Raw genomic sequence first — 11,247 nt, 5'->3', positions numbered from 1 at the left:
CTCTCTCTCTCTCTCTCACATACACACACACATACACACACACACACACACACACTTCACACAGCCCTCATACACACCACACACACACACACACACTCTTATATCACACAGCCCCCCCACTCTCTTCACACACACACGCCCCTCACATGTACACACTCACATCCACGTCATACACACACACCTCATACATATCTCTTTCATAACACACACATACACACACACACTCCTTTCTCACACAATAAACTCTTCACACCCTCTTCATACACACACACCTCTCACACTTCCCTCACATATATACCCTCACACACACCACACATACACACACACACTCACACACACACACACTCACACCTCTCACTGACCCACTCCCTAAACTTGTTACTCTCTAGAGGCCTCTGCCCAAGTCATTTGAGTCTCCTAAAATCAACTCCTACCCAAGCCAACCAGAATCTAAAACAGTTTCTGCCCTTTGGGAGCTTATGATTTAGTCAGAGAGACACACGTGTACAGATTTTGGAGTGTTCTGTAACAAACCCCGAGAGGTAGCTAATATTGAAGGTGATGATACAGCGAGTCATGCCAGGTGATAGGCTGTGCCGTGAGTGGCACTAATCACAAAGTGTCACTCAGATCAGAGAGAAGCCTCAGGCTACTGTGGACTCTGTGTGGAGGGAGTCCGTAGAGGGTGGGTTAGCGCATCCCTGGGAGAGGACAGCATAGGGTAAGCTCAGACATTTCAGAGAATAGTCTTCCAACCACCCTTCATTTGAATCATGAAATCCCTTAGCCTAGGTGGAAGAGCTCCCCTAGAGAGATTTAGGAGGTTCAGCTCTTTGTTAATTATCCAAGTGGGAGGTGGCGGGGTGCAGGGAGGGTGACTGTTTTTGACATCGAGAGCCTAGAAGAAAACATTACATTTTCAGCAATCAGGTTGCTCCCATATCTGGCCAGTAGTGGTCAAGGTTGAAAACATCAATGGTGGGGTCATGTCTCTAAGAGCCCCACCTTGTTTTGTAGAAAAATGACTAATGAAGTTCATATATGATGCATGGAATCACCCTCAAGGGAGGTACTGGGGCCCAACAGACAAACCAATCGCTTGCCCAAGGAACAGGAAGGGGGTCAAGTTCTGCTGGGAGTTCATTCACAGTTTTGCAGGCAGCAAATCTGGGAAGCAATTTTTCTCTTATGAGACTATGTCTCACTCTGCAGTCCAGTGTGCCCTGGAGCTCATGGCAGCCCTCTCGCCCCCACAGCCTCCCAACTGCTGAGATTACAGGCATGGTCCACCACACCTGGCTTTAGAAAATTGCTTTTTAAATATTTAGTATAAATTAAGGTTCACTATTAAATCAAAGGTAAATTCATGTGCTCAGTTCTGATAAACAGATGCTAAAGAGACAAGGGGAAAGTAGCCCTTTGAAGTCTTTAGTAGAGGAAATAGTTGGTCCAGAAACAGTCTCTGGGAATAGTTGCAGTGCTAAAGGCTGGAGTTCTCAGTAGGCTGGAGATGGTGGAGTTACGGAACCTGAAGGCTCCTGGCTCTGTGGGGTTCTGTCTTGTTTTAGGGAAGAAGGTCAGTAGATGACCTGAGGCTAGTCATTGGTCTGTTGTCAGTCAACAGGTACTTATTCAATAACTACCATGTCTGGGCACTGGGCTTGGCTCTGGGAGACGGTTGTGAGCAAGTTCCTGCCCTGGATATGTACATTCCAAGGTGGAGGAATAGGGACTTCCAATGCTGTAATAACCCGCTCACACCTAAGCCAGGTGACATGCCGATGGCTGCAGATCAGCAGACAGATTTGAGAATGGTGATTTGAGAACAGCAATGTGATAGGTGTTTCTAGCTCCTTCTAGGGAAGCAGGGAATCTCAGTCATTGGTTACTTGGTGACAGGTTCCCCAGGGCTTTCCAACTCCGTCCCTGTTCCTGTAGGAGCATCCTGGCTGGAATAAATAGCAGGAACATTCCTCAAGTGCAGAATTCAAGGCAAACTCCAGTCCAAGGCCAGAAGTAGGAAGGAGGTTCAGAACGGTGCTGGCTGGTCAGTGGGTGCAGGGTGCAAGGCTGGGCTGTGGAAGGAGTCTTTGCATGGTGGCTGTGGGCTTGTGGGGGGTGCCTGACTTAAGGGAGGAGAAATTATTTCCTGAGAGCTCAGCTTGGTGTGACAAGGGCATGTGCAATTGTCTCATTATAGTAACTCAACCAGAAGGGTGCTGTGTGAGTCCATAGCTGGTGGGGGAGTCAGAGCCACTCAGACCTTAGTGGAAGGATAAGGGAAGTAGATATTGAACGGGGAAGAAAGGGCATGTGGAAATGACTTGTCTTGAAGAATCTGAGATATGGTCAGATTGACGCCTCCTAATGGGGCCTGAACACAGCGATTGTAGTCCCTTGCTGTCCATTTTTAGTGGGGTTCTCAATGGCAAATTCCAATGAGAACTCAATGGACAGAAATTCAGGAGAGAATGAGTGAACAAGAAACACCACATAGGCTCACCATACTGGGACACAGCAATCTCCGTATGGAAAGAAATACCCTCCAACTGAACACCATGGGTCTTCTGTGAGAGTAGCTGGCTTGGGAAAGGGACAGCCAGGTCCCTGATGTGACCTCTCACTTGCCTCTGCAGCAGACACACAGAGTTCCTCAGAGTGGTCCCTTCTTCTGGTGCCACACCCTCTCTGATGGACATTTGTCACCAGGGAGGGGAGCTGGGCCAAGCTGTTCATGTCCTTCCTTCTCCCTCATCCAGATTTCTGCCAGCCACAGAAGCCCAGTCTTTCCAACTTGCTGATCTGAGCATGTCATTTCATTCCCTGAGAGCACCTCACCATAGCATCCAACACAGAGTCCCATATTTCATCATGACTTATGAGGATTTTGAGGTGTGGTTGTTTCCAGCCTCAGTTTTTCCAAATGTATCATATTTCACCACCTTTTAAATTGGCAAGTTTCTTTCAAAAACTTTTCCTTTGCAAATATAGCAACTGTGGTCCAGCCACGCAGTGCCGCTCTCTGATCTTTCCCTGACCCCAGGGCCTTTGCATGTGCTGATCACGAATTCCATCAAGTCTACCCTGACTCTCATTTATCTTCCCTCTCTTGCTAGCTGCCATGGGAAGGGCTTGATGTGCATCCCTCATCTCTGCATAGCATCTCAACCCTGACCCAAGTCACAACGTTTACTTACTTGTTTTAATTCGGTAGGTACTTACTGAGTATATTCTACTGAGTCTGTCCCGACCCAGGACCCCACACTATTGGCCTATGTTTTCTCTAACTCTGTCCAGAGACATCTTACATATTTTAGGATTCTTAGAGGAAATGTTTCCTCCAGGAAGTTCTTCTCTCAGCATCTTCTCTGTCTCCTAGTCTCTGCATAGGAAGGGAGATCTGCTCCACTCTCTCTGTGTTCTCATTACTGGTGCAGAGCCTGGCACGTGCTGGGCATGTATCACATATGTAGGGGGAGAAGAGGCAAAGGCTTCTCCCATTAGAAATGATAAGGAATAAATAAAGACAGACTGATCCAGAGGTGAGCTTAAAGCTTATACCATGTAGAGGGATCCCTTTAAGAACAATACAAAATAACCAATATAAGATCAGAATCGAAAACAAGCCTTTATTTAGTGAGGAAAAATGTCACAAATATCACAAAATAAAGAGAAATAATAGGATTTTGTATTAATTAACTGCCTAGTACACCACTGTCATATTTTCTCTACTTTTTTCTTTTGGCTGAACACTCTTTCATCACTTCTTCATATTCAATGATTATGTGATTTTTCTGTAGAGAGAAAGGGAAGATAATTAATCTTTCCTCCAGCATAATAAAAGCGATATTTATATTGATGGATGGGGTGCATAACACACATGGTTTCACAGCCGGGTACACTTGCTGTTTCCAGGACTGCAGCAGTTTGTACCCTACAAACAGGAATCCTCATAAATCCCATCGTGCATCATTCCCATCAAAAAAGAAACACGTGACTAGCACATAATTGACTCCTGTGTTACTCATCACAGTCTTAGTAACCAAGTAACCATGACTACTGGTGGTGCCAACTTAATTCTATGCTTATATTTCACACCATGGGTAACAGGACAAATCCCCCCTCAGGCTGTTTGGTTCAGGTCTTCTTTCTGCTGTACTACCCACACACCTAGTGTTGTGTTCCACAGGCACTCTCCTTTCTGAGCAGAGCCTTGGTCCTGGTCCTCAGTATGGCAATGCCAGAATAGGATGGCACCATGGGCAAAGTTATTCTTGAAGCCATTTCCACACTAGACCAGCTAGTGAAGAGCGACTACTTTCAAGAGTGACTGCAGCCATCTACTCATGGCCCCAGAACCATAAAATATGACTTAATTTCTCCTTAATGAGACTTCCAAAATAGCTGTACCAACCAGTATGACAGTGTGTAGGTTTTGGATAGAAAGAGACAGCAGATTTGAGTGTAGTAAAGCCAACTGGTGAACTTCTGTAACCTTTACAAATCATATGGTCATGTGATTTGTAAAATTGTTCTTTCTTTGTGTTGTGGGTCAAACACAAGGCCTTGCTCATGTTAGGTAAATGCTTCACTCCTGAGCTATATCCCAAGCCTCAGGTCCACAAGCTTAAATGTCTTTAGCTTCATTCTGAGTTTGCCTTTGCTTGTTTCTTTATTGTTATGTCACATCTGGCTTATAGTTGTTATGTAGTGAGTATATCAGTCACTTTCGTCAGTGCTGTGACAAATGCCTGACAAAAGCAACCTAAGGACAGAAAGGTTTATTCCACTCCACAGTTCAGGGGGTGTAGTCTAGCATGGCAGGAAGGCAAGGCAGCAGGGATGTGGGACAGCTGGCCACATTGAGGCCACAGTCAGAAGGCAGAGAGTGATGAATACTGGCACTCACTCACTTTCTCTTTCCCTGGCTTATTCAGTTTAGTCTCTCAGTCCACAGAATGGCACTGCTCACATTCATGGCGGGCCTTCCCTTCTCAGTTCAACCTCTGGAAACACACCTAGAGGTGTGTCTCCTAGGTGGTTCCAAATCCAACAATGAAGATTAGCCATGACAAGGAGTATTTGCTGGTAAGGGCAAAACTACTTAGTGTCACTACCCAGGGAGGGGGAGCCCCTTTGCCTATGAGTCACACTGCCTTGGTCAAAGCTGGTCTTCACGGACTAGTAGTTATTGGAGGTGCTCGGTTGGGGAAGGAGGGCATTCGATGGGATAAGTTTTTCCCTTTCTTCATGATCAGGCAAGTAGGTCAGTGCCAAGATGTCATTTGCCCTCATTAGCAGCCAAGTTATCCTTGTTGACTTCTCAAGGTAATTCTAATTGGCTGTAGTCAGAGATAGCCATGGCTGGCTTTTATTATCAATGATAGCAGCTCCACTGTTGGAAGAACAGGGAGAAAGGTCACATTAGAAACACCATTTTCAAGTATGGAGTCATTAAAGACAGAACTTATGGCTTGTAGTGCTGAAGTGTCTAGCCTAGTGTGTGTGGGGGAGCTCTCAGTTTCCTATTTCCTTTTATTCCTTGTCAGGAGGTTGGCCTTGGGATCCTCCCTCCCACATTTTTCTTCATAGAGTTGCATCTTCTTCACAGAAACTTCTAGATTGCCAAGGGCATGGCTCTAAAGGGTCTCTAGTGATGAGAGATCAGGATCTAAAATGCTAAGCCAAGAAAAACACGCTGCCTTTCTGGACCAGATTGAGGCTTAGAGAACAAAGGTCTGAATGTATTGCTGTTGTATTCACTTGCTATCCCAGCACCCAGGGGCTGAGGTAGCAAGTTGGTGAGTACTGAGAACCAGGCATGTCACACTTGCTCCCGACAGAATGGCAGTCCCAGCTCCCTGACATCTCTTTGATTTAAGTGTTCTGACTAGCATCTAGTAAGTCACCTCCCTCTACAGGCCCCCACCGCAGTAGACTCATGTCCCTGTCATAAGACTCAATGCACTGCTTTTAATTTATGTACTTAGCATCTATCTTCCAAGATGGACTGCTGGCTCTTCTAGAGTATTAATCAAATCACATTCATACTCTAACCTTGGTTTATGTCCATTGACAACTTGACATGGTCTAGAGTTACCTTGAAGACAAATCTCTGCATATCCATGAAGGATTTTCTACATTAGGTGAACTGACATGGATAGATTCATTCTAACTCTTGGATTGAACAAAAAGGAGAGAGAGCACTGAGTACCAGCATCCATCCATTGCTCCTTCTTGTGATCAGCTTCCTTCTCCTCCTGCTGCCATGCTTTCCCTGCTGTGATGGACTGTAGCTTCAAACACTAAGAACAAAGCAAACCTTTCCTTCCTTAAGTTGCTTCTCATCAGGTGTTTTGTCACAGCAGCACATGACGTAACTACTACAGTCTCTACCACAGAGCTTGGCCCTGATGAGTATCAACAGACTGACCAGAAAGAGAAAAAAAAATTGATCCTTTGGTCAAAACCAAGCCACCAAGCAAGGCAAAGTGTTGTAGTAGAAATAACATTGATACAGGAGAAACCAGGGTCCCTCTTTGTGGTTTTGTGTCTCATTAATAAAATAATTTAAGAATGGACTGAAGCAGAAGCTCAAGGACAATTTTATTAGAATTTATAAGAAAAACTTCCAAGGTGGGTAAACCATAAAGTTCAGGTACTACCCAGAGAAGGAGAAGACAGGAGAGAAGAGAAAAAGCCACACCATGTAAGATAGCATGGAGGTCACAGAGGCATGGCTATCACCAGCCATCATCAGGGAGGGAGGCTTTGGGGCAGAGTAAGGAAGCCCAGGATGTTGGAGGAAAGGCCAAAATATTGAGGAAAGTATCGTTACAAAAGAGACAGAAAGGAGAAGACACCCTTTTCTGAATAATTCATCATCTCACTGTGGAACCAGTTATTTTTGCCTATCTTCTGGCATATCTTAAGGTGGGCTTGCCTTCCTCAGGGTGGGCCCCTGGCCACGTGACCACCCAGGCCCAACTGTGATCTGAGGTCTCCACTCAGGATAAGGTTTCCATTCTCTTTACTATAAGATTTTTACTCCAATAAATTGTAGTGGTTGTTTCAGTTTGGCCTTTGGCTTGTCCACTTTGCTAACAAGAATGAGGCTGGGCTGAAACTCTCACATACCTTAATACATTGATGGCTTTAGCAAGGTAATATCTGTTCCTTTTTAATGGAAAAATCTAGAGGTAGTCACCTCATCTCAACTTCATGAATCCTCTGGAGAGCCAAGTTCTTGCTGCCCTGTGGCTCTGCTGCTTCCTGGGCCCTACTGTCATGGCGGCTCTGCTGTTCATGGATCTGGCTGCCCTGGGCCCCAGGTAACTCTACTGTCATGGCCGTGTTCCATCATCTGGGAGGAGAAAAGAGGTCTGGCTATGACAGAAAGCTATCTCTGGTTCCATTCATTGCATCCATGATCAGTCACAGGAATGTATCCCATCCCCCTAGAGTTTGGGGGTGCAGCCTTCATTCTAGAAGGCTACATGTGCAACTAAAAGTGGGATCTATTATTCTGTTAAAAGGAGGAGCCAGACTGGAGAGGAAATGACTGCTGGCTCAGTAGCCACAGGTCTTACATAACCTCTTTAACTCCTAATTTCCTCATTCAGAAGCTAGAGCAAATCTCTTAGTAAAGTGTCTGGCATTCCCTAAGGGCTCAGTCATTATTGTTATTTTACCACGGTTGTGGCAAGGCTGGCAGAAGGTGTTCACTTGAGAGGGAGCTTATGCATACAAGTGAGCCTGCCTGAGTCTGAGTCTGCATGTGAGAACTCACATCCCTGTGCCATGGTATTCATGTGGAGATGAGAAATTTGGGGAGTTGTTTCTATCCTTCTACCATGTAGGGGTCAGGGATTGAACTCATATCATCAGGCTTAGTGCTGAGCACTTTACCAGCTGAGCCATCTTGTCAGCCCCTCTTTTTAGTTTTGAGATAGCCTCTTACTAGGTTGCCCAGATTGCCCTTAAACTCACTCTATAGTCTAGGCAGGTCTTGAACTTATGATCCTTCTGCCTTAGCCTCTGGAGGATTGATTATAGGTCAGTGCTACCAGACCCAACCTGAACCTTCATCTTAGCCAGCAGTGCTGCTTGCCAAGATGGCTTGGGTTAGTGACTCCACTTTCCTGCCCTTGTGCTTTCCCATCAATTGAGTAGGGCTAGCAACAGCCCTTTCTTTCAGAGTTGCTGTGAGGATTATTTGGGATCTTGTGTAGAACACAGGTACTGTTTTGTATAATACTGAACAATAAATACTGTTGGCTGCTTCTGTGACTAGTGAAAGCCAGCCTAGAGTGACCTTGACGTTGACCATGGATGACGGCAGACTTTGCGCTGGGTTCTGCCCCACCACCAGACCTCAAAATTCAACTCATTCTAAAGGGCAGGGCAGCTGTGAGCAGGAGGCAGTAAATTAACTTGGCCACAGTGACTGCATTAGTATGCTTGCATTTTGAATTCTCTCCAAATAGATCTGACCTTAAAAGCAATGGTGACATCCTCTGTCTTCTGCTTATTGTCACCCCACAAAGCTGTCAGCAGTTCTCATTACCAGGGTGCTTTTCCCAAATGAACCAGGAGAGAGGCTCCTGGGCCAGGAGTTCCAGTTGGCACCGTTAACATGAGGGGTGGTGCTAGACTACTGACCTGGGTCTAGAACTGCTGTCTGTAAGGCAGAGGTTACAGGAGAATGACAAAAGCCAGAGCTGTAACCAGGAAGATGCACACCACTTCTGCCTGGCCCCTGGGAAGAACCTGAGGTCTTCAGTTTTCATGCTTTAGAGGTTCAAGGCTCAAGAAAATGGCAAGATTTAGAGAAGGTAAGGTTCCCCTAGAAATTTTATTCTTGTAGGAGCTAGATTGGGACCCAGTGCCATTCACTTTTTAGTGTCTCCTTATCTTGGCACCAGCTGAGTAGCTGGCAGGGGTTCCCGAAGGACCTGGGAAATGGATGGTGTGGCTGGTGTCACTCTGTGTTTCCAGGACACCCTTCTTACCCAGCCTTTCTATCAGGCCCACCCACCCATATGTTTTCACAATTGAGGGTGAGTCCTGGGCAAAGCACCTGTGCATGGAACCACTGTTCAGCACCAAAGTCTCCCAGGTACATCAGGAATCTGCTGCTTTACTGTAGTCTTGGGGGATGGCTTTCACTTGAAGTGAAAAACTGGACAGAATCTAAATGGGTTAGGGGAGGGGAAAGGCTGTGCTTTCCTGCTTCCATTGCTCTGGGCCGAATTACACCACCATTAAAAAAATATATAATCAGGACGATTATGTGGTGACTTGGAAAAATGCTCTCATATAATGTTAAATGGAAATACCAAATCTCATTTTTTTTTTGGCCATGAATATAGCTGTAAAAATTATATGAACATCTAGATAAGACCAGAAAGGAATACTTTTTTTTAAAGGATATAGAAGAGTAAGATCATGAGTATAATTTCACCTTTCTTGATATATTCTGGTATCTAAATACAAAAATATTTTAAGGGGCTATAGAGATGGCTCAGGGGTTGCTGCTCTTCCAGAGGACCCAAGTTTGTTTCCCAGCATTCATTTTGGGTGGCTCACTACAGCCTGTAACTCGAGCTTCAGAGGTCCCAGCAGCCCTTTCTGCATTCTATGGGCACTCACATGAACACACCCACCCATACATACACTTATAATAAAAAAATAGGAATAAATAAAAAAATTTAAAATCTTGCTCACTGTCTTGTACTTCCGTCCTGCCGAGCCTCAGCCCTCCATCCCCCTTCAGCCTCCCCTCCCCCCCAACTCAAAACACATACACACAGAAGAGGCAAAAGAAGCCGCTGGAATTTGCCAGTCTGACTCCTTAGTATGCTATCAACTTTTCCGTCAATATTCAGAGGAAAAGATATGACTATTTTGAAAGCAAACCTCAGGTGAGTCCATTTCTCTGGTGGCGTTCCTTCAGGTGTGTCTGTGACACAGGGTGAACACTCCCTCTGGTGCCCCTGCAGTGAGGGCCGGGGCAGACAAGCAGCCAGCAGTCTTGGGCGGTGGAGGAGACTTGTATTACTGGCGAAGACAGCAGAGTTGGGCCTGGAAGCCACAAAGCTGCTCACTAGTTCTTTGTTGGGTTTGGAAGTATGAACGGGAAAAAGAAATCAGCCTTTCAGAATGACTCGAGTCACTTGAATACTGTTGTGCCTTGGATTTTAAGGATCTCCCAAGGGATGATGGGTTGACGGCTTGGTTTCCAATCTGTGGTGCTGCTGAGGGGTGGGCCTGCTAGAAGGAAGTTGGATCATTAGGATGTTTCCTTAAATGACACATTGAGCCCTCAGCCCCTTCCTTTCCTTTTTCTTCCTGGCCACCATGATATAGGCACCTCCTTTACAACAGGCTCCTGCCACAATATTCTGCCTTGCCTCCGAAACCCCAACCCCCATCTCCTGTAACAGAACCAACCTGAAACAGTGAGTCAAAATGTGTGTGTGTGTGTGTGTGTGTCTGTGTGTCTGTGTGTATGTGTGTGTGTCTCTGTGTGTATATGCATGTGGAGGCTAGAGGCCAATGTCACGTCTCTTCCTCAGTTGCTCTCCACATGTGTATGTATGTATGCATGTATGCATACAAGCATGTATGTAATCCTAGCTGGTTTAGAACTTCACTGTGTGCATCAGGCTGAGCCTCAACTCACAGAAATCTGACTGCCTCTTCCACTCAAGTGCTGGTCACCTTTTTCTTTTAAACAAAGAAACAAACAAAGAAACAAACAAACAAACAAACAAACAAGATCTCTCAATGATCCAAGAGTTCACTAATTCAGCAAACTCAAGGGGTCTGCCTGGGCCTGCCTCCCTAGTGCTGGGTTACAGATGCATGCCTGGATTTTTGGTGCTGGGGATGTGAACTTAGCTCCTCATGCTTGTAGGACAAATGTTTTATTGATTGAGCTATCTCTGTAGCCCTAACCTTTCGTCTGTTTTAAGTTTGTTTCCTCAGGCATTTTGTTACAGTGATAACGCACAGGAATGTGAATGAATGACATTCCTGCTACCAACCCATTGCAGAAGCTTGAGTTCAGCATTGTCTACCCTGTTAGAATCCAGATTTAACCCCCTTCTCCTTGACAGGGGGACAGGAACACTCGAAAGCAACGGTGCTGAGCACTTACCCTGCGAGTAGGAAGTAGAGGCCATCAGAAGGATTCAGGGTCAGTATCTGAGGGGCCAAAGCTCTTATGAACAGAGTAACTTCATA

The sequence above is a fragment of the Grammomys surdaster genome, unplaced genomic scaffold (assembly GCF_004785775.1).
Source record: "Grammomys surdaster isolate TR1022 unplaced genomic scaffold, NIH_TR_1.0 126071, whole genome shotgun sequence".
In the NCBI taxonomy this organism is placed as follows: Eukaryota; Metazoa; Chordata; class Mammalia; order Rodentia; family Muridae; genus Grammomys; species Grammomys surdaster.
Note: the sequence above shows the minus strand (reverse complement) of the source record.